At 32.9% G+C, this 25,375-nt stretch overlaps 1 long non-coding RNA gene across 1 annotated transcript in view; it reads left to right on the forward strand.

Moving 5' to 3' along the window:
* The window catches only part of LOC120594788 (uncharacterized), a 256,575-nt gene extending 233,724 nt beyond the window's left edge, over positions 1-22,851 (forward strand). The window contains exon 5 of the long non-coding RNA XR_005650692.1: positions 22,779-22,851. This is a non-coding gene — a long non-coding RNA (uncharacterized LOC120594788). The remainder of the gene's footprint in view (positions 1-22,778) is intronic.
* The last annotated feature ends 2,524 nt before the right edge of the window (positions 22,852-25,375 follow it).

The raw sequence follows: 25,375 nt of genomic DNA on the forward strand, positions 1-25,375 counted from the left end.
CCCTCCCTTCTTTCCTCCTTCTATCTTCCCATTTTCTCTTTCTTTTTTTCTTTCTTTGTCTCTCATTCTTTCTTCAACAATTATTTATCAAGTATCTACTTTAGGCCTGTTATTCTTCTAAGTCATAGAAGTGTACATCAGTGCACAAAACAGTAAAAAATGCTGCCCTCATTTAGCTTACATTCTAGTGGAGCCAAGTTGCTCCCATAAATAAAGAAACTGCTGGCCAGAAGGATGAGCTGACAAAGGTTAGAGACTAACCAGTTGGATTGGTATGAATGTTGAGAAGTCTACTGCATTGGCCTAATATGTCTCAAAATATATTCTTGAGATCTCTTATAGATATCAAATCTTCGAGAATCTCAGAGTCTATAGTAAAGAAAAACCATGGCCTATTTCTACATAGCTACCTTATTTTCAGCTTCTTTGACAAAAAAATTAATATTTTAATGGTGTATAATACATAGTAATTATCAGACATATTTGTTTATTTTACGTTATAATATGTTGTTAGTAAAATTCAAGCTCATTTGCTTTCTTTGATTGTCATTTTAAATCCCAGACCTAGCACTTATTTTGGTTAATTATGTAAAAATAATTTAATGTTTTAATCATAGACTGCATGATATACTATAATGATAATCTTTCAATACCCATTTCATTAAAATTTTATGTTGCACACAAGACCTATAAGTCACTGCTGCTATAGCAAATCATTTCATAACTTTATTTAATAACAATGTCTGGTGGTGATTTTCAATTAAATTGAATCACTCATAATACATCAGAGTAAATGTATCTGAACAAAGTGTTGCTAATTTCACTTGTACTGTGTCTTCACAATCATGCTAGAGTAAAGTTTTGCCTCAATTACCACAAAATCCTGACTCCCATCAGAGTAAAGCAACCTGTGAATAGCCCAGAATTAAACAGTAAATTTTTTAAGGATAGAGTATATCATTATTTTGTATGCCTAGAGCACTAAAATAATGGTCTGTGCTAAGTACTCATGGAAAAAGTTGAGTTCCAATAAGTATTTCTTCATGCTGTGGTCAATCGCAATAATCTTTTGGGGACTTTCTGGTCAAAGCAGAGAGAGCAAGAAGGAATCCAAAGATTTCACATAATAATCTAAGAAAAAAAATAATGATTTTACTTTGAAACATTAGTGGGCTACAAGCTTGTACAATGTGTAACTGCTTTGCTGCCATTTGCTTTCTGTCACTGTCATATCACATTTAAAGCAATGGTGAAGAGGGCAGAAAGTGGCATGGTTAATTTTTTTCTCTAAAATATCTATGTCATGTACCCTTACTACATGTCATTGAATAATTTAACCCTTATAGAAATGCTAGGAGGTTAATACTATGAATTCTGTCTTACAAATAAGGAGTCTCAGCTCACAAAATTTAACAAATTTACCCAAAGTGCTACGCTATTTACCAGTCTAGCCTGCAGTGAAGAACATCAGAACATAGCACATATGCTGTTTGTTTCAAGAACCTATAAGTTAATTTAAAGGACAGTTTACCTTAAAAAAGAAGAAAGTCTATTTGAGAAGAAAAATAATCATAATAATAATTCTACTTTTGTAAAACTGAAAGGTAAAAACAATATTAAAATTAGCAATTAAGAAATTAATCTTACCTCCAAAAATAAGAACAAGCCCAAATAAACAACATAATGCTTCATCTTAAAAAACCAGAAAAGGAAGAGGCCTAAAGTCAGCAGAAGGAAAGAAATCATTAAAATTAGAGCAGAAATAAATGAAATTGAAAACAAAATATATAAATGAATGAATGAATGAATGAATGAATAAATAAATAAATAAATAAATACAAAAAAGAGCTGGTTCTTTGAGAAGGTTAATAAAATTGACAAACCCTTGGCTAGACTCACTAAAGAAAAAAGAGAAAAGACACAAATAAACAAAATCAGGGATGAAAGAGGGGAAATTACAACAGACACTGCAGAGATACAAAGGATCCTACAAGAACACTATGAAAAAGTACATAGCACCAAATTCAATAACCTAGAAGAAATGGACCAGTACTTGGAAAAACACAACCTTCCTAGACTGAATCAAGAACTGGAAAATCTAAATAGACCAATCAGCAGTATGGAAATTGAAACAATCATCCAAAACCTACCAAAAAGTAAAAATCCAGGACCAGATGGCTTCACCAGTGAATTCTACCAAACATTCAAGGAAGATTTAATACCTATTCTCCTCAAACTCTTCCAAAAAAATCAAAACGAAGGCAATATTTCTCAACTCATTTTATGAGGCCAGTATTATCCTGATACCAAAACCTGGTAAAGATAACACACAAAAAAAGAAAACTACAGACCAATGTCTCTCATGAACACAGACACAAAAATCCTAAATAAGATACTAGTGAACCGAATACAGCAACATATTAAAAAGATTATACACAACAATCAAGTGGGCTTCATTCCAGGGTCACAGAGAGAAATAGAACAAAAAAATCAGATTTGTATGGAAGCACAAAAGATCTCAAATTGCCAAAGCCATTCTGTGAAAAAAGAATGAGGCTGGAGTAATCACTCTGCCTGACTTCAAATTATACTACAAAGTGACAATAATCAAAACGGCATGGTATTGGCAGAAAAATAGACACATGGATCAGTAGAACAGAATCAAGAGTCCAGGAGTAAATCCATTTTTACACGGGCAAATAATTTTCAACAAAACAAGCCAAAAATATACAGTGGAGAAAGGAAAGCCTCTTCAATAAGTTGTGCTGGGAAAATTGGAAAGCCACCTCAAAAGAATGAAACTAGACTGTTGTCTATCACCACACACCAAAATTAAGTCAAAATGGATTAAGGACCTGAATAGAAAACCTGAAACAATAAAATGCATAGAAGAAAAGATAGGAATGAAACTCGAGGAACTTAGACTTAAAGAGGATTTTATGAATTTGACCTCAAAGGCAAGGGAAGTAAAAGCAAAAATAAATGAATGAGACTACATCAAACTAAAAAGCTTCTCCTCAGCCAAAGAAACCATCAACAAGGTAAAGAGACAACCATCGGAATTAGGCCCCCTTATTGGGGCCTAATTGCTTGTAAATATATACAAAGAACTCATACGACTCAATAACAACAAAAAAACAATTCATCCAATAAAAAAATGAGCAGAGGACCTGAACAGACACTTCTCCCTAGGGGATATAAAAATGGCCAACAATATATGAAAAGATACCCAACATCGCTAGCTATTAGAGAAATGCAAATCAAAACCACAATGAGATACCATCTCACACCTGTTAGAATGGCTATAATCAACAGGACAAGTAACAACAAATGTTGAAGAGGATGTGGAAAAATAGGAACCCTCATCCACTGCTGGTGGGATTGCAATATGGAGATTCCTCAAAAAACTAAGAATTGATCTACCATATGATTCAACAATCCCTCTACTGAGTATTTACCCCAAAGACTTGAAAACCCACATCCGAAAAGATATTTGCACACCCATGTTCATAGCGGTGTTATTCACAGTGGCCAGAATATGAAAGCAATCGAAGCATCCTACAATAGATGATTGGCTAAAGAAGCTGTGGTACCTACATACAATGGAATATTACTCAGCCATAAGAAGAGATGAAATACTACCATTTGCAGCAACATAGATGGATCTTGAAATAATCATACTAAGTGAAATAAGCCAGACAGAAAAGGTTGAAAATCACATTATATTAGTTATATGTGGGATATAAATTTAAGAGCAACAAATGAACAGGACAAACAAACAGAGACTCATGGACATGGACAGTGGACTAGTGGTTTCCAGATAGGAGGGAGGATGAGGGAGAGGGAAAATAAAAAAAATAAAATGTTAAAAATAAAACAAATAAAACAATAAAGAAAAAATTTAAAAAATTACACTGTGATTTCACCTCATACCTGTTAGAATGGCTATTATTAAGATAAAAAATAGTGTGTGGAGAAAAGGGAACTCTCTTACATTTCTGGTGGAAATGTAAATGGGTATAGCCAATATGGAAAAGACTATGGAGTTTTCTCAAAAATTAAGAATAGAGCTACTATGTGACCTGGCAATCTCTTTTCTGGATATCTACCTGAAAAATTTGAAAACACCTATTTTTAAAAATATATGTAGCCCTTTGTTCATTACAGCATTATTCACAACAGCCAAGACATGGAGACAACTTAAGTGTCCTACAACAGATGATTGATAAAGAAGATTGGTACATATATGCAATGAAATATTACTCAACAATAAAAAATGATAAAATATTTCTATTTGTGACAAGGTGGATGGATCTTGAGAGTATCATGTTAAGTGAAATAAGTCATACAAAAAAGGACAAAAACCCTATGATTTCACTAATATGTGAGATATAAAACAGGAAGCAACAAATAAACAAAACAAATTCATAGACACTGATCATAGTATAATGGTTACCAGAGAAGAAGGATGTTTGGAGGAAGATGAAGAGGGTAAAGGGGGTCAAATATATGGTTACAGAAGGAGACTAGACTTTGGGTGGTGAGCCCACAAGACACTGTACAGCTGATATAGAATTGTACACCTGAAACTCACATAATGTTATTAACCAACATTACACCAATAAATTTAAGAAAACAAACTGCCAATGACTATTTATTTGTATGTTTGTTTATCATTTGGATTTCCTTTTTGTGAATATAAAATGCCATTTAAATTGCCATTTTTCTATTGGATTTCTGTTTTTTCATATTGATTTGTAGAAGCATAGAAGTTCTTTATATATGCTGAATGCTAACTTTTTCTTATGAGTTTTCTTACTCCACTTTTTAGCTTCTTTTTGCTGTCTTTTGATAAATGTACATTCTGATTTAATCAATGTAGAATTTATCAGTTTTCCCTTTATGTTTAATGCTCTTTCTGTCTTGTCTGAAAATGTCTTCCCTCCCTGAGGTAATTAAAAAAAAATTCTATATCATATTCTAAAAGGTTTATAGGTTTGCCTTTTACATTTAGGAAATTAATATACCTATAATTAAGATTTGTTTTAGTTGTAGAATATTGTCAGTAACCATTCTGGAAAATAGAAATCACTCCAGGTACTTCAATAAAGCATTTAATTAGAGAATCTATTAGAAAACTGTTAGAAGGACTGAAGGAGCAAAAAGAAAACAGAGGAGGTCTCTAGAGAAGCAAAAGTGAGAAGGAATTTTTACCCAGAGAACAGGAAGCTGCCTAATATCCCTAGGTAGAAGTCTATAGTTCATAATCAATAGAGCCAGTGAAGGTTATTGCTGCTACTGCTGATGTTGGAATTGAGCAAGACACTAGGAGTTCACCCTCCTTCTGATGCTGCTGAGACCTGCAGCAGCTGACAATCACCTTCAATCTCCTGCCATTACATTGATGTCATTTTTCAGGAGATGCATGAGAGAAGAAAAGATATAGTCTACTCTCTTCCTGTTTTCTAATTTTCATCTAGTGCTTCTCATTGGAAGAAACTCACAATGGACACTATCAGGCATTCATGTGAATTCCCAGTATCCATTACCATTTATTGAGGAGACAATTCCTTATACACTTCTCTGCTGTGCCATCATTGTTCTACAGTGTGTTCAAAGACTTGAAATTTTGATCGATATTTCTTTGATGCTATACATTCATTTGGATAGAATTGAGCCCTATAGTATTAAATCTTTCAAATGATGAATGTAATGTTCTCTGTTTGTTATTTCTCAAAAGAGTTTTTAAATTTTTCCTGTAGAGGTGTTACACATATTGGTTAAGTTTACTTGTATGAACTTTAATTTTTTTATGCAATTAAAAATATCTTTTTAATATTTTTTCTATTTGTTATTGTTATGCAGAAATATAATTGATTTTGATATTTATTTTGTATATAGTAAACTTGCTATATGCTCCAATCAATTCTAATAGTTTACTGAACTTTTAAGCTCTTCAAATGAAAACTTAAAAATATGTAAAAACCTCTTTAATTAATTCGAATTGTTTACCTAACTTTTCAGCTCTTTAATATTGTTGTGATTTAACACTAAAAACATTTTATCTACTTTTGTTATTGTTTTCCTTGATAGGGTTAATTTGAATGGCCTAGTCTGTTTTTACTGGAAATGAAGTTTCTGATATTTTATTTAAGAAATTTCTTATGATTTGTAAATGCTTGATGACTTAAAGTTTAATTGAGAAATTCTATTTTCTATTCTATTTGGAGGATTATGGAAATATTATCACTCTATAATCTGGTCAAGTTCTATTTTTTTAGTAGAATAAAATGTGTTTAACAGAGTATTATGATGTCCTATTCTTTAGAATTTAATTTACCCAGTTTTATTCTGTTTCTATCTGTCTCTTCCTAATCTCTCACTTTTCATGATATGAATCTACTCTCCTGATTTTAGAAATTACCTATGAAATACCACAGTTGAGATAGTTGTACAGACATTTTCTGAACTATGATTATGCATAATAAAAGTCACAGATGTATCCTTATCCATTGGTAGAAAAAAACCAGTTGGATTTTATATTGATTTCATATAAACCTTTTTAATTCTCCTATTTCACTTAGATTTAATGCTGATACGTTTTTCTTTGTCCTGATATACTTTTTAACATTTTCTCTTTTTACTTTCTTTCCTAAAATATATCAGCAATCGTATCATGCATTTGAGATCTTTGTATTATCTCAAGAAACTGAGATCTTTCAAAAGAGAAATGCGTTATTAAGAAATAAATCAGAAAATTTTATTTTGACTACAGTTTATATTTAAGAATATGGTGTGTTCTTTCCAGAGGTAATAAAACAATATATTTACAGTTAACTTACTATTACCATTCAGCTATCCACAGTTGACATTAAAAACATCAGTCAAAGCTACCCATTAGTTGTCAGATTATGATAAATCCAGAAAGCAGTTCTTAAGTTAGCAATGACTTCTTCTGACATATCTGCTCTTCAGCTTGTTCAATCCATTCTCACATCGGACATGACATTGACATTGTGAGAGATAATAGACATGCTGTGATCATTTACTGAAGCTTCTGAATTAAAATAACAACCTAAATATATATATAGGGAGGAACTATTTATCTAAAGATTAAAATGCATTATAAAAACAAGTCAGAGAAGAGTTTATCTTGCCTGAAAGATTGTTTATTGAATCATCTCCTAAGAGAAGAAGTTTTGTGTACAAAATCATAAGCATGCGATATTGATACCACTAACCCACTACTGTTGTTGTTTATGCTTCTTTGAGCCTCTCAGTTCTATTGCCCAATGTAATTTTGTCCGAAAAAAGGATTCCCTCTTGGAGTTTCTGAGCCAATTCCAGTATTTAAAAACCTGTTTTACTTATTAGAGCCAGCAAATAAATTAATAAAATAATTTTATTAATTTATTTGCTGGCTAAAATACCAAATTATAGTACAATTTGCTTGTTTATTATTAAAATTCCATCAGCTTTAGCTGAATTTTCAACATCAATGAGTTACAATTGGTGTGTTCTCATTGACGTTTGCACCCCAATTAACTGCAGTGTCCAGCACAGAGGAAAGGTTAGTTGGAATCATTAATGGATTGGCTTGGCCATATTTCCTACCTAAATTCCTTCAAGATGTGTATTCATTGCAGACAAGTGTCTTCCCTTGAAGCCACAATGGATCTTTCATTATTTCCATTACAGGAATTGTGAGAAGATAGAAGCAGCATTTTCCTAAATGGTGACATGACATCCAAAGGTAGCTCAAGTTTTTAAAAGAAGCATCAGAATATTTCACCCCAATTCTGAGGCTAAAATGAAATTCAATAAACTTCAGTAGGTGAACACATGAAATTAAAGTTTTGGTTAAGTTTATTAAACTGTATTTCCTGGATGTCCTATGATTATTTTAGAAGGAATTAACTTATTTTGGCTATTTATTGTACTTTCTTAAATTCAGGGTATGTTTCAGTCTCCTATATTAAAAATATATAGAAAAATAAGTGAACATGTCTTCTCTGAGTGAGACTTATGGTGCATATAACTAATGATAAATATATCTCAAAAACCTCCACTTCCCAATAGTACAATATCTTAATTCCTCTCTATCAGTATAGGAAAATTGAATTGCCATTTCTGTTATCTAAGTCAGTAGTTCTCATCAGGTGCTCTTGCACCACCCAGGAGACAGTTTAAAATGTCTGAAGACATCTTTTTATTTTTATTAAAAATTATTAAGGAGACATTGATCAACAAAACCCAATAAGTTTCAAGTATATATTTGAACAGTATGTCGTATATATTTTACATTGTGTGTTCACCACCCAGAGTTAGATTTTCTTCCATCACCAAATAGTTGACCACTTTTACCCCTGTCTACTTTTCCCTTTCCGCCTTCCCTCTGGTAACCACTAATCCACTGTTCATGTCCATGAGTCTCTATTTGTCATGTTCATTTGTTGCTTTTAGGTTTATATACCACATATGAGTGTTATCATGTGGTTTTCAGCTTTTTCTGTCTGTCTTATTTTGTTTAGCATGATTCTCTCAAGATCCATTCATGTTGTTGCAAAGGGCAGTATTTCATTTTTTCTTATAGCTGAGTAATATTCCATTGTATATGTATACTACTTCTTTATCCAATCATCTATCATAGGATATTTCAGTTGCTTCCATGTCCCTACCTCTGTGAATAATCCTGCATAAACATCAGGGTACATATGTTTTTGTGGATAAATGTTTTCAGTTTTTTTGAGTAAATACCCAGAAGAAGGATTTCTAGATCATATGGTAATTCAATTCATAGTTTTTTGAGGACCCTCAATACTGTTTTCTATAGTGTTTATACCAATTTGCAAACAATGCCTCTGATAAGGGCTTAATATCCAAAATATACAAAGAACTCATACAACTCAATAACAACAAAAAAATCAATGATCCAATTAAAAAATATATAGAAGACCTGAACAGACACTTCTCCCAAGAAGGCATAAAAATGGCCAACAGACATATGAAAAGATGCTCAGCTTCACTAGCTATTAGGGAAATGTAAATCAAAACCACAATGAGATACCGTCTCACCTGTTAGAATGGCTATCATCAACAGGAAAAGTAATAACAAGTGGAGAAGATGTGATGAAGACATCTTTGATTGTCACAAATGGAGGTGAAGTACTACCTAGACACCAATGTAGAAACCAGAGATGCTGCTAAATATTCTACAAGGTACAGGACAGTCCCAGACAATATGCCATTAGTGCCGAGAAGATCCTGTTCTAGGTTCTTCAGCATTATGTTGAACAGATTGAAGACCACTAAGCTACTGAAAGCTGTTTATAGGCTCCATTGCTTTAAGTAGAGGTTAATATATTGAACAAAGAGACCATCGATAGGAACACAATTTAATTAGTTCTCAATATAATACATAGAGGAGAAGTAGGAAGTCTGTTTTTATCATCTGTGCCACAGCAGATAATCCCCTTCCACTAACCAGATATTCACGGGGTCGAGAAAAACACCTAAAATGGCAGAATGATATTGAAATTTAGATCTGTCTGAACGTAAGGCTCTATACTTTAGAACTTTTGGTTGCTATATAGTCTCTTTTTTAGGTGTTTTCATTCAGGGGTGTTCCCTAGCTATGGCGATTGAATAACTTTCTAGTCTTTATTTTCTCTCATAGCTTAAAAGTATCATTCAATATTAGCAGTTGTTCTGTTACACAAGTTCACTACCAAATCTTATGCTACACATATGAGGGAAAGAACATACTAAAAGGATTGCAATAGAAGTAAATAATACTTTTTAAGGGTAAAATGTTAAAATAGTTTCAAACAAGGAGTTGAAAATAAGATTCTGTTATTTCTGCTACCTTTTCTAGGAACAATTGTGCTATAAATGGGGGAAAGTATAAGAAGCTTCCAGTTACTAACTTGGAAACAAGTCTGCCTTTCTGCTTGAAAGCTATGCTGACTTATATTCTCTAGTAGCTGGGCTCCCTGTCTCTGAAATCGAATATTTTCATTATGAGAACCCTTGGTCCCTAAACTCAATCTCCACGATGCCAGAACCCTGCTTGTTTGTGTTTACTGATTATAGGCCACTTTCCTGACTGGATTTACATGCTAAATCTTAGATTCTGCTTTGATCTCTGCTTATTTGTTCTTATCCTTTTTTATGCATTTAAGCTAATCTTTCTGTCACAGACCCAATTTTTATATTCTCAGTGGCTTTCCCTTGGAATAATAGCCTTCTACACTTACTTTTCTGCTATATACACACTTAGTATTTCATTCACACATACATTTCCTATTCATAGTCTACATTGGCTCTTTTGTCAATAGTATATTTAATAAATTTGATTAGAACTGTATCACAAAAAACATCATGATAAATTTTATTTTATTTTTTTTACTATCGTTATTTTTTTTCTTTTCCCCAGCTTTATTGAAATAGACGATTAGTTGCTTGTATTTACATTGTACAATTCAATGAGTTTTTTTCAATTATAGTCGGCATACAGTAAATACTAGTTTCAGTGGTATAGCCTAGTGATCAGAGATCCACATAACTTGCAAAGCAGTCACCCCACTAAATCTAGTACTCCTCTTCCCCCTTACATATTTATTACAACATTATTAACCATCTTCTCCATGCTACACTCTATATCTCCATGTGTATTCTGCAACTATCCATTTATACCTCTTAATCCTTTTGCCTTTATTTTCCCATCCCTCATTGCCCTCCCATCTAGTAGCCCTTAAAATATGAGTTTATTACTGCTTTTGTTGTTATTGTTTATTTTGTTCTTTAGATTCCACATGTATGTGAAATCATGTGATCTTTGTCTTTTTCTATCAGACCCATTTCATTCAGCACAATACTCTCCAGGTCCATCAAGGCAATATCTTTTCCATCCACTCCTTTTAGTATGTGTGTGTCTTTTAATGTGAAGTGAGTCTCTTGTAGGCAGCATAAGTATGGGTCTCGTTTTCTTATCTTGTTTTCAGCCACCCTATCTTTTGGTTGGAGCACTTAATGCTTTTCCATTTGAGATATTTGTTGATGGTAATGTAGTTATTTACCATTCTTTATTCATGTTTTTGTTACATGTTTTTTCTTCTTAAAGAAGTCTCTCCAACATTTCCTATAATACTGGCATGGTGTTGATAAATTCCTTTAGCTCATTTTTGTCTGGGAAGCTCATGATAAATGTTAAAAAGTAGGACTTTTACAAGCCATAGTCTTTGTTTATAATAATTCAGTTAATACAAAATTAACAAATTAGAAAAGATTAATCCCTTTAACATTAAATTCATGAATAAAAAATGAACAGAAAATAGAAGAAATTTAAGTTACATAGAAATTAATGAAAATATGAATAATTTGTATGAATATCAATTTCCATAGCTAAAGCTTAGACTAAAATATGACTTTAAAAGCTTTAATCGAAAAACAAAGATTGAAACAAATCAGCGAAAACTTAAGTAGAATCATACCAAAAATACAACTAAAATAATTTTGGAGAATAGACATAGTAAAGATAAATTCTGAAATTAATGGAATATAAAGTGAAAGATTAAAACTTATTGACTAAACTATAAAAGTAATTCTCCAAAGAAAGACAAAAAATATGAACAGATAATTCATAAAAAAATATATTATAAATGTAAATGTAAAGCTCATAATTGAATGCACATGATGAGATTGTTTTTTCACCTAGCAGTTCAGCAAAATATTTTTTAAAATATCATTTTTAGTGAGGTTGAAAGGAATAGGCTATCTCCTATGTCTTCAGTTGAATATAACTAGCTAGCAATACTTGGTGCATCAGATAGGATTTTTTCTGAATAAAAAAATAATCATATCCTTTTATCCATCAATTTCTTTTTTTAGGGATCCATCTTACAGAAACGAATGCATGACTATGCAATCAGTACCTACCTTAAATTCAGATCACAGGAGGCCCTGCTTCTGGCCCTGTCCTTACCAGGGGTTATTCCTGCCTTTCTTTCCCTATGGGGTGGATAGTTGTTGGGGTCAAGAAGTCATTCCAACATGGAGCTTGCAATTCCCCTGCTCCCATCCTGGATCACATTCCATATACTCAGGACTCAGAATTCTCTGCCAAATGATGCAAGTCACTTCCAGGTTCTGAATGGATCTTCTGCCCAGTTTGTTCTCTCTCAGCACCTCTAGGCTAAAGGAGTGGCCAACTGGAGGGTATTTGAGAGAAGAGAGTCTATCAGAAGAGTGCAGGTGGAGTGAATGTTAGGCCTGGAGTGTCCACATGTGACAACACAAGGCAAATTGTGTGATAGGACTGTCCCCAAAGTGGACTGAGAACTGGGTCAGATGGAGGGCAAATAGATGGAAACTAAGACATCTGAGAAGTGGAAATTTCAAATTGATCTCCCAGGTCATTATGAGTGTATATTTGTTAAAGGAGGAAGATAGAATTTATTTTATTTAACAACTTGTTAGTTTAATACATTTAAGTATTTAGATATGATATGTGACCCTCCATTTGTACTCTCTCCTCTGGCCAACAAATGTATACAATGACATAGATTTGAGAATATTTTTTGCAGCATTTTTTTTTTTAATTAGTAAGCTAATTTGCCATTAAAGGAGTAGTGATTAAATAAAATACAGAAAGCATAAACTATAGGACAAGCTGATTTCTATACCCCTCCCCTGGTCTACTCCACTATTACACACCATAGGAATCAGCACAGTCACTCACTGTGTTATTCACTCACCAGAAATTTTTCCTTGATTCTACCTCAGTGTTAGTAATTTTTCTTTGTCTTCACTGCTGCAAGAGTAGGTACTATCTCTTCTCATAAGGAACATTCAGATAGCTTCTCAACTGGTTTCCCACTTTTCTCTTTCTCCAATATATATCCCAAGTAGCAGTCTAAGTGCTCTTATGAAAACTAAATCAGATCATATCACTTCCTGCCTAAAAGTCTTCCGTGGCTTCCCATTGTTTTGCAAGCAATATCCATACCACCTGGGTGACTACAGACCCCGAATAACAGCTCTCTGACAACCTCTCCCATATAATCTCCTCTCTCCTCCTTGCTCACTGTGATCAAGCTTAAATGTCCTCATTTCAATTCATCACACATTCCCTTTCCTACCTTAGGAGCAGCACAAAGCTATTCTTTTTGTTGGAACTGTTCTCCCTGCAAAACCTCACATGACTTCTTTTCTCTGCAGTCTAACTTTAAATGGTACATCCTTAAAGTAGTTCTGTCCATTTTCCCTTAGTAATTTGATATTCAACATTCTTCTAAGTTTGTACTCATGTAATTACTTATATGTTTAAATGCTTATTATCGTGTTTCTCACTAGACTTAAGATTCATGTTGTTATCATCCATCTCTGCTCACATAGTGTACTGCCAAAAGTAGGTGGTTAACAAGAATTCATTGACTGATGAATGTAAGATGAGACAGTTTAAGTGTTCAGGAAAGGTATCATACATGTATGAAAGATTTCCACAGTCTTATATAAATAGTGCCTCATTAGAATAGTTATTAAATGTCTTTTACAAGCACTGAAGTCCATGTGACAAAATATAATCACTTGGAAAACATAGAAGAAAAGATCAAAACGAACTATTTCAGACCCCGTTATAGTGGCTCAATGAATTATTTCCAGTGCTACTTTTTTTCTACTGGCTATCTTAGATTATAAACAAGCAAGGAGTATTCTAGACTGAAGTCTACCTCCTGTGATCTCTAGAAATGGGGACAAAATTATTATGGAATATGTAAGGCTATTCTTTTTAACTCCTTCCTCCTTCCCACTCTACCTTGCTCTCTTTTTCCTTCCTCTTTTTTTTCTCAAATAATAGATGAGTCAAAGAACTACTTCTTCTATTATTTATAACATAGTGCATGTTGATAAATCAGAAACCCAAATAGAATCCATATATAGGCAAGTAACTGTCTTAGAATATTTAATTCTTTATCAAGAATGAGAATAGGATGTCTAAATTTATAAGACCTTTCTGATATGTGATTTGGAACAAGGAAGATATGAGTGATAGAGGAGAAGAAATGGCAGAAAGAAAACATATTTCAAAGAGACTTGGAGACTCATTGAATATAAAAGATAAAAGAGAGAGAATGGTTAAAGATGATTCTAAGTCTACTAAACAGTTAAGATCTATGGATTTCTTTGGTCTATGGACTTCTTTGTGTGTAAATTATACCTTAATGAATTTTTCTCAAAAATTTAAAAAAAAAAAAAAAAAAGGTGATCTGTCTTCAAACATGATCCAGTAGTCAGAAAGGCTGAAATGCAGGGCTGAAGTAGCTCAGTATTAAATATCTAACATCTGCTTAACATGGATTCTTTGATTGCAAGTTATTTAGGTTTGCTTAAATAATCTTGATCTCTCACTCCAGTTATTATATGGGGAAATAAAGACAGGGACATAGACGGCAATGCTCAAAAAAGAATTCTTAATGTAAGAAGTAAAATAAGCCTGTCAGGTGGAAGGAAAATTTTCTAAGTTAGATGTGACACTAAAATTATATTCATGGGGACAAGGAATAAGAGGAAACACCACCTTCCATATATCTTTAATAAGGCAATGATGTCGTATGGCTTATCTTCATGAAGATTAATTTTCACTAAATATAAAGTTTATTTTAGGAGAAAATTTAAAAACAAAACCATTTTGAGAAATTTTAAATGCGTTTCTCTTAGGAGTGTTATAATCTAGTTTTTAAATTAAGCTGAATGTCAAAAGAAAACTGAAAATAGCCTACTGATATAATAGAATTGGCAGTAATGGCAGAAAGCTTCAATCATGAGAAGCCAGTTTCTCTCATTACAGCAGCTTTAGGAATTATCACTGACATATCCATTTTTCTATATTACTTCAACATCTGGTTTACAGGAAACATTATAATTTGTCTGTCTTGCCAGTAGACAGAGCTAATCAGTAATTTAAAACTAGTGAAGGAGAAATTTTGAAATATCACAAGAGTTTTCCATTTTTAATAATGCCTTTTATAATTTCTAAAACAAATTCCATTTATGTTTTGTTGTATGAAACATAATGGATTTATATGGGATATGGTTATCCTGCTCTAAAAATGTATTTTTAGAACATATAATCTATGACAATTCATGTGTCAAAGATCTCTGTGTCTCAAGTGACTTGGATTACGTATTGGAATTTATTACATTTCTCTTAGCTCCAGCCCTAACCTTTAGGCAGTTGTGTTTCCCCCTTGCAAATATTTGAAGACCAAAAGTTTTAATGCCCAAAATTATATTACAGTCTATGTAAGGACATGCCTGGCCTCCTTGACAATGACAGTGGGTTACTTTCTGCAGTCCCATCCCTCTACCTTGGTTTTTGTTTCTGGAATCAATGGTGTGGTCTTAGATTCATTCAGAGCTAGGGTTACCATATGTTCCCAGTTTGTCCTTCTAGTTTCCATTTATATATCTTGTTTGGCATCCTATCTAGTTAGTGCTCTTTTTTTTTTTTTTTCCCTCAGAAGTCTTCTGGTTTGGATGATAAGCTATACGGTCACCCTATTACTAGCTGAGTAGGTGAATATGGAATTTCTTACTGAGTTCTCTTCTTCCCAAATGCATGTATCCCTCATATTACTTTCTCTCAAAAATGTTGTTTTAAAATTTCCGATCTGTCTCTTACCTTTGTCAGGGACTGAGGACCAGATCCACTAAAGTTGGGGTTTCTTAGGCTTGAGAGTTGATAGTTCTCAGCCAAGGCAACCAATGAGGCGAGAAATGAAGAAACTAGAGCTAAAGTTGTACAGGAAAGCTATGATGCAAAAAGCCAGCAGGGGAGACTTTAAGACAACAAAAACAAACAAACAAACAAACAAACAAACAAACAAACAAACTCTTCTGAAATTAGAGTCCACAGTCCAGAATTTGGTCCCAGAAATGACGACAAATACAAAACAGATGAAATTTACTATGGTTTTAAGCTAGACAGATGCTGTTAAACATCTTTTTATATATTTGTTGGTCATTTGTATGTCCTCTAGGGAGAAGTGTCTGTTCAGGTCCTCTGCCCAGTTTTTGATTGGATCACTTGTTTTTTTATTGTTATTGAGTTGAATCAAAACCACAATGAGATACCATCTCCCACCTGTTAGAATAACTATAATCAACAGGACAAGTAATAACAAATGTTGGAGAGGATATGGAGAAAAAGGAACCCTCATACACTGTTTGTGGGACTGCAAATTGGTATAGCCACTATGGAAAATAGTATGGAGGTTCCTCAAAAAACTAAGAATTGATCTACCATATGATCCAGCAATCCCTCTACTGGGTATTTATCCCCAAAGACTTGAAAGCCCATATCTAAAAAGATATTTGCACACCAATATTCCTAGCAGCATTATCCACGCTGGCCAGGACATGGAAGCAACTGAAGTGTAGTATGATAGATGATTGGCTAAAAAGCTTTGGTACATATATACAATGGAATAATACTCAGCCATAAGAAGAGATGAAACACTGCCATTTGCAACAACAAGGATGGACCTCAAGATAATCATACTAAGCGAAATAAGCCAGACAGACAAAATTGAAAATCACGATATCACTTATATGTGGGATATAAACCTAAAAGCAGCAAATGAACAGGACAAACAGAGACTCGTGGAATGGACAATGGACTAGTGGTTACCAGAGGGTAGTGGGAGAGGAAGAGAGGGGAAGTAGATGGGGTAAAAGTGATCAAATATGTGGTCACAGAAGGAAATCTAACTGTGGGATATGAACACACAATGTAAATATATATATGCCTTACTGTTAAAATGTACAGCTGAAACCTGCTGGATTTCATTAACCAATGTCACCATCAAAAAATAACTTAAATAAATAAATAAATAAATAAATAAATAAATAAATAAATAAATATCGTATACATGTGATTAAAAAAAAGAAAAGAATGCTCTGTTTGAGGACTCTTTTTAAATGACCCTGACAGTGTGTCACTTGGGGTTTCATTTTTGCTTAAAAGGCAGAGATTGTTTGTGTAGTGTTTGTTTTAAATGCATCATCTCCTTGATAAATCCACGTATTCTTTAAAAGCCTGTAGATTTACCTTTTTGTAAAACTTTCTTAGTGAGCCTCATTTTCCAAAGTCTTCTGCTATATGGTTATTCAAGTCTTCTGCTATATGATAATTTAGTTTGTCATCTTTGTTATATTGTTTAATTGTCCTTGGGCAAAGAAAACAGTTTTCTGAACTAAGAGTAAAAGGATTCTATCATATAAACGCTCCCTCTCATTTTGATATTGATTGCGAATCAACAGACAGGATGATTTATCTAAGTCTAGTGACCTATTATTGCCTTCAATCCTCCATGTCATATTTCTAGTCCTATTGGTTCCATAGCTCACCTACTCAGTCCTGGGACTTGTACACAGAGAAGGACGTGAGGATCTCTTTCTAAATGCCAGCTCTGCCCCAGATATGCTCCTTGATTTTCATAATTAACTATACCCCAAAACTTCAGTTTCCTTTCTTTCTCCTTTCCTTCCTTTTCTCTCTAAAAAAAAAAAACCTGTTAGTTTATAAATTGAATATTTTTCTCTATTTATCCTTATACTGATTATAGCAGCTAGAATTAAAAGAATTTCTGCTATGACCACAAAACATTGATCAGAGTTTGTATCTAGCCATTATACTTTCTTTACAGCTGATTTGCTTCTTTGTTTTTCTTATTAGCATGCTTTTCCTGAGACACTCATTCAGGCTTCCTTCATTTTGGTTCCTTCACAATCATCCAGTACAAAGAGAATATTCTTTGAAGCATTATCTATGACATATTCAATGGGTAATATTTTGATGCTTATTTTTATTTCTAGCTTCTCCCTTAAATAATAAGAAGATTTCAAATGCAGCCCTGTCAATTCCTACCCAATGAACAAATAAATCTACCTCTCCCAAACAATAAGAACTATTATATGATTTGTGAGATAATGATAACTACAACTAAATTTCTGATATTAGCTTTGAAAGCATGGTTTTATCTGAAACAGAAATGAAATTGTGTCTAAAATATGAAAATAATTCAACAGCTAGAATGAGAGAAATATTTACAAAAACATATCCTATTGGCTTAAGTTACAAACTTTCTAATTCAAAATCTAAACCTTCATTCTACCAAATTTCAATGATAATATGGTTCAAGAGAGCATGATGAAAGCAACTGAACTGCCTCCAAGGTATATTATAAATAGACTATATGAAATTTATAATTTCTATTTCTATATGACATTTTATAACTAACTTTTAACATAATTTATACAGGGATTAGTTGAATGTATAAATATAATTTCTTAGTTAATGGGAGTAAGCATAAGAAAACCTAAATTTAGAATATTTGACAACCTTGATAAAGATCGGTTAAATTGTCATAGAAAGTTGTGGAGCATTTTCCATGTCTTGTATACATGTTGTGTTTTTAAATCAGTTGGGAGACCAACACGAGTAGAAAATATCAGATTTCTCTTACCCTGGAAACTGAGTGTTGTGGCTTGATAGCTTGAAAATTTACTTGGCCTCTTTCATGGTTGTGATCCAACTCTACTCTGAAGATAAGGCCTTATTTTACTATTTAAGTTATTAAACAAATAACTTAATTTCTTGTTATATATGTTTTAATACTGTATATTTACTAGTTAATAAAGTAAGTAGGGAATGAAGAAAAAAAATTCTATCTGTCTACTCTGCAGTGTTTTGGCAAATGCCAATTTGTTTGCCCTGGCAAAAGGAGAAATTTTATTTGATGTCCCAGCTGAAGGTCAAGGGCAAATTAACTCAAAAATGGATTAAAAATATAAATATAAGACCTGAAACCATAATACTCCTAGAAGAAAACAGAGAAAGTTTCTTAATATTGGTCTTGACAATGATTTCTTGGATGTGACACCAAAAGCACAAGCAACAAAAGCAAAAATAGATGAGAGGGACTACATCAAGTTTAAAGCTTTTGCTCATCAAAAGAAATAATCAACAATGTGGAAAAGCAGTCTATAGAATGGAATAAAATATTTGTAAACTATCTAATAAAGGGTTCAATCCCAAAATGTGTAGGGAATGCCTAAAACTCAATAGCAAAAACAAAAACAAATAACTTGATTAAAAAATGAAAAACATACTCAAATGGACATTTCTCCAAAGAAGACATATAAACAGCCAACAGGTATTTGAAAACATTCTCAACACCACTAAACATCAGGAAAATGCAAATCAAAACTGCAATGAAATATCACCTCACACCTGTTAAGATGGCTATTATCAAAAAAAAATAAGAAGAAGAAAAAGAAAGGAAGGAAGGAAAGAAGGAAGGGGGGGAGGGAGGGAGGGAGAGAGAGAGAGAGAAAGAAAGTGAGAAAGAAAGAGAGAAAGAGAGAAAGAGAGAAAAAGAAAGAAAGAAAGAAAAAATAAGAAAAAGAAAAAGAAAAAGACAAACATTGATAAGGTTATGGAGGAATTGTGCAGTGTTTGTGAAAATGTAAAATAGTATAGCCACTATGGAGAACAGTGTGGAGGTTCTTCAAAAAATTAAAGCTAGAACTACCATGTGATCTAGCACTCCCACCTCTGAGTATATACTCCAAAGAATTGAAATCAGGATCTTGAAGAGATATCTGCACTCCCATGTTCGTAACAGTACTGTTTACGATAGCCAAGATATGGAAACAACCCAAATGTCCACTGACAGATGCGTAGATAAAGAAAATGTGATATATACATGCAATGGAATTTATTCAGCCTTAAAAAAGAAGAAAATCTTACAATTTATAATAACATAAATGGACCAGGAAGACATTATGCAAGTTAATTAAATCAGTCACAGAGGGCAGATACTGCATTATCCCTCTTATATGAGCCATCTAAAATTGTCAAACTAATAGAAGTAGGCAATACAACAATGGTTGAGGTGGTTGGGGGACAGGGTTAGGGGAATTGTTGTTCAGTTGGTATAAAGTTACAGTATATACAAGCTGGGTAAATTCCAGAGATCTGCTGTACAGCATAGTGACTATAGTTAAAAAAAAAAGAAAGATATTGTGCACTTAAATTGTCAGAAGATAGATGTAATATTAAGTGTTCTTACCAAAACAAAAGAAACAAAATGACACGAGGAAAGTTGGAGGTGAAGGATATCGCCTTGATTATGGTAGCACAAATTGTATATGTTAACACTGTGTGATTTTTTGTAAATCAATTATACCTAAAATAAAAAAGAAAAAAAATGGGAAAAAAGAAAAGGTCAAGGGAAGCTGCAAATGCTTGGAAAGGATTATTTACCTATACAAGTGGCTTGATTAATTGCATTTTTGGAAGATAATCGTACATATGTAAGCTTAAGTGCTGAAATTATAGTTTCCATGAGCTATTGAATGACATAACATTCTCTATCTTTTATATGAGACTAAGGTAAAACTTATTGGAAGATTATTATAAAGTTGAAAAAAATCTTCAAATGTCATCTAGAATCTTTTAGAGTTTCACTCTCCATTTTTAGCAGAAGAATGTGCACTATTTTAAACTGTCCCCTGGAGAAGAGATTCTCTTTTCCAATAATTCATACCATGAATGCAGTGTTCTTATCCAAACTCCTGCTGTAGCGTTTGCAGGATTGCAATATAGAATGTGTTGACAAATTTTCAGAATAGTGTCTCCTTTTTGTTAATTAATTATGTTCAGAGAACTGTATTTAACACAAATCATTCAGGAAGAACTTGATAAAAAGAAGTGGCAAATTTAGTTTTTAGTTATACCCATTTGCTGACTACAACTAGAAGAGTAATATTAACTAGTCATTAGTTTGGGCTGCTCAAAGGCTGCTCTTCTTTGAAATAATGAATCTTCGAAATTAATCCCCCCCTTAATTCTCATATAGTCCTTTTTAATGAAACCTGGAGAGGGATGTCTTGTTATAAATACTAATTACCATGTTAAGTTGTCTAATATTCACTTCATGTAGAGAGATTTTGTTATTATTTTACAATATGCTTAGTTTTAACGGAAATTAAAGATAATTTTCTCATCCTTTGGTAAAACCAGATGATTGAGTTAAAGTTCATTGACTAATTTGATAATTTTTTTCAAATACTATTACAAAATACTATTAGCTACTAAGAAAATAATAGGTTTAAAGTCCTGAATAAAAAAAGAGAGATCTTAGTATTTATAAAGTGAAAATAGTACTTATTAAAATATAGTCAGAGCATATCAGAATTGGGTTCTTTTTATTGTGTTGAATGATAATTTGTTTTCAATTTAATTTGATGATTATTAAATATGGAAAAATCATCAAAGTCAAGTTTTAGATGTAAGGTCATATTTATACCTTTCAATGAGTATTTGCCACATAAAAATTGTTATTTATCAGCTAAGTAAGACTTTCGCATATATTGAATTTATGTTATATATATTTGCTAGAAAAATGGGGGCGCTATCAGCCTGAATTTACACATCCTCCATCCAAGAATTTATTGCATGATTTGTTAGCAAGATGAAGTTGATATCTGAATTTATTTATTTGTTTGTTTATTTATTTGTTTATTTATTTATTTATTTATTTATTTGTTAGTTTGTTTATTATGATAGCTGATTTTAAAAGCTATTGATTTTATAGCAGAAATACATGATGTTAATTGGAATTTTCACTCTGGATTTTAGAGTATCACATTGAATTATAAATTTTTCATCTCTATTGGATATAAGGGCATGCACTCTCCTTGTTTGTCTCCTACCTTTCCAGCTACTATTTTCATCTACCTGACCTCTTAATGTTACAATGCTTTGAATGCCAATGACTCCAGTTTATTTATCTCTAATCTTGATCTTTTCCTTGAATATCAGTGGGGCTCATCCAATGCCTATTTGTCATTTCTGAGTGAATATTTAAAAACATCTCCTCAAACTTAATTTGAAAAATAATACCTCCTCTAACACACACTCCACTTCTTCCTATTGCCTTCTAATGTCACTGAATGACAATTTATGTCTACCATTTGCTCTGGCCAGAAACCTTAGTGTCAAATTTGACTACTCTTTTTTTTTTGACACCCCAGGAAACACTTTCTGCTCTACCTTCTAAATATATCTGGGATCTATCTTAGTCCATGGCATCATTACTGTTTGTCTGGATTATTGCAATAGCTCCCAATGGTCTCCTTATTATTTCTCTTGCAAAGGGAAGGGATTTTCCAAAATTAATGTCAGATAAAATTTTCCATCTGCTTCTTTTTAACTTAAGTTAAAATCTGAATGAATACTAATTGTATTAGTTTTCTAAGGTTATTATAACAAAATATTACAGATTGGGTGGTTTAACAACAGAAATTTATATTCTCACAGTCCTAAAGACTAGAAGTCCAAAATCTAGGTATCGGCAGCTGTTGTTTCTCCTGAGGACAGTATAGAATCTAGATGGACAGTTTTTATACTCATTATTTATAGACATTACTCCACGGTGTTCCATCTTACACACTTTCTCATTAAAAGTCTGCTGTTATTTTAAAGTTTATTTTTCCATGTGTAATGGATCTGTTCTCTGGCTGCTTTTAAGATTTTCCATTTACCACTGGCTTTCACAAATTAGTTAATTACATGCATTGGTGTGTTTTTCTTTGTGTTTTTCTGCTTGGGATTCATTGAGTTTCTTGAATCTGTGAGTCTTCGTTTTCATCAAAATTCGAAACTTTTTACTCATTATTTCTTTTAATATTTTTCTGTCCCCTAAACTTAGTGAGACTACCATGCTCTCCTTAAGGATTTTTTCCTGTACTGGAGTCCAGACTGTGCCTCAGGGAAGAAAGGCAGGTGAATCACTTTTTTCCTCTTTATTCATAAATCACAGTTCTATGCTAACTTCTGTCTAAAATCAGTTGTTTCATATAGTTTGTTCAGTTTTGTAGTTTTATGATGGGGAGGTGAGTCCAGAGTCCATTATCTATCATAGCTAGAGAAAGAAATACCTTTTAACTTTTAAAAATTATTTTAATAAATTTGAATCTTTATTTTTGTTTTGTTTCTGTTTCTGTTGCAGTGTTTTAGTTTTATCATTTTTACACATGGCTTATAAATGGTAGACAAGGGACATAGTCACAGAGAATGATAAATGCCTTTTTCAAATAATTTATAATTAATTTATTTGGCATTTTCAATGTGTTCCCCCCAAATTCATATGCTGAAATCCCAACGCCAAAGGAGATGGTATTAAGAGGTGGCATCTTTAGGAGGTAATTAGTTCGTGAAGGTGGAGCCCTCATGAATGAGATTAATGCCCTTTTAAAAGAAGCCTCAAAGAGGCTTTTTCACTGTTAGAGAATAAAATGAGAAGTCTGACTCTGAAGAGGGCCCTCACCCCAACCATGTTGATACCCTCATCTTGGACTTCCAGCCTCTAAAACTGTGAGAAATAAATTTCTGTTTTTTAATAAACCACAGTCTGTGGCATTTTTTAATAGCAGCCTGAACAGACTGAGACAATATTCTGAAGGGACTAGGTACTTTTATTTTAGTTTTTTTTGATACATACTTCGCCCAAATTTCTTTAATGTTGAAAACTTAAAAATATTTATGGTAACTCAGAACATTTTATGATTTACATTTATAAGAAAAAGTAATATAAATGGAGCCACCTTAAAATGGAATTGGAGCTGCCATGCCAGAGGAACTGCCTTGCATATCTTATTCCTCAAAACCTTTCTGCTCTACCTTCTAAACTGGAATGTTAAAATAGGATGAAATAACCTTTAGACTGGGCCTAAAGCAACCTTATGTCCCAAAGAACTGTTTGCAAAGATAACAAGAAAGCAGATATTACAACTACCAGACTGAAACTTAAAATCACCATTTAGAATTAATGTCACTATATTAGCTTTTCTGCACCAAAAAAAAAAATGCCTTTCTTCTATTGATGTAATTGCTCCCCTTCCCTTTCTTATAAATACCTCTTACCTTTGTCTCTTAATTGGAACAATGTTTGGACCTCCACCTGAATCAGTGCTTTCCTGAATAGCTATTGTTTTTGATCTAAAATAGATGCTTGTTACTTCTCACTTTGAAAGGCTTTTTATTTTTAGAATAACATATCCCTTCTTGTATAATAATGGTCTTTAGTTACATTTTTTAAAAACTGGAATGCTGTTGATTTCTCAGAAAGGATCATATGTGAACAAGGAAGTCTTTTGGTGGGTATATCTGGATTGTGGGGCAAGGTCAAAGGGTTGATTTTAACATAGTGAGTTATCTGGTACAGTAGGTCAATGGGGCCAGATTGTGTCAGCAGGTTGGCTTTTTCATCTTTAATATGCAATAGAGAATCATTGAAGATTAGGGCAGGAGAACAAGCCAGCATGAAATGAGGGAGAGAGTATGATATTTAATGTTGGAAGTTAGAACAGTAAGGCCTGACTCCATTTCTTACTTCATGATTGATTTTAAGCATGTTGGTGATTTTTTAAGGAATGCATTTCACCTGAAACTAATGCAATCTATTTTGCATATTGTTATGTTAGCTAATTCAGACAATTTACATGAAAGCACTTGGTCATTTGTAAAAAACACTGTAAATGAATGTGTTATTATAATTGTTATGAAGAGAGTGACACAAGCAATATCTTGGGAAGACTACTTTTGGTGATGTATGCCAGCTGTAATGGAAGGGAGAAGCTTTAGGTGGGAGATGATAGGATTGATGACCTCTGTGGTGTAAGAACTCTTCAAGTCTCTGCCATAGCTAATGTTTGCTGAGTAGGAGGGGAGAGGACATTCAGATCTGGGACATTACTGCTCACTCTTTAATATGCATACCAGTCACTTGGGGTGCTTGTTCAAATGCAGATTTTGACTAAGAGATTTGGGGTAGGGCTTGAGATTTTACATTTTTAAAAGCTTCCAGGTGATGCCAATTCTGTTAATCCAGAGAACATGTTTTATGTAGCATGGATTCAGAAGTTGCAGAGGATGGAGACCCAGAAGTAGTACAGCTTCCAGGTGACAACTTGCTTTTCTTTCAGTTTTGGCTAATTCCAGGTAGTAAAAAAAAAAAATCAAAAGTCTCTCACTGTGAAGTTTCCCAGCTATGCATACTGAACGTTGAGGTTTATAGTACGTTCAAAGAGCATCTCTTTCTTTTCTTCAGTTCTATTTGTCTTTTTCAACTTTCCTATCCCCTTTTTAAGGTAACGATAATGTGAAGGAGAAATATTCTACAACAAACAGATGATGATAATATAAATTCAAGAGAAAAAATGCCAACTTCCTGTGATAGTGGTGGTAAATGCTCTTATTAAAAATTAAAATTAGTTGTTTTCTATCTTCTGAACATTTAAAATGGGA

This window comes from Pteropus medius, unplaced genomic scaffold (genome assembly GCF_902729225.1).
Source record: "Pteropus medius unplaced genomic scaffold, Ma_sr-lr_union100, whole genome shotgun sequence".
NCBI lineage: Eukaryota > Metazoa > Chordata > Mammalia > Chiroptera > Pteropodidae > Pteropus > Pteropus medius.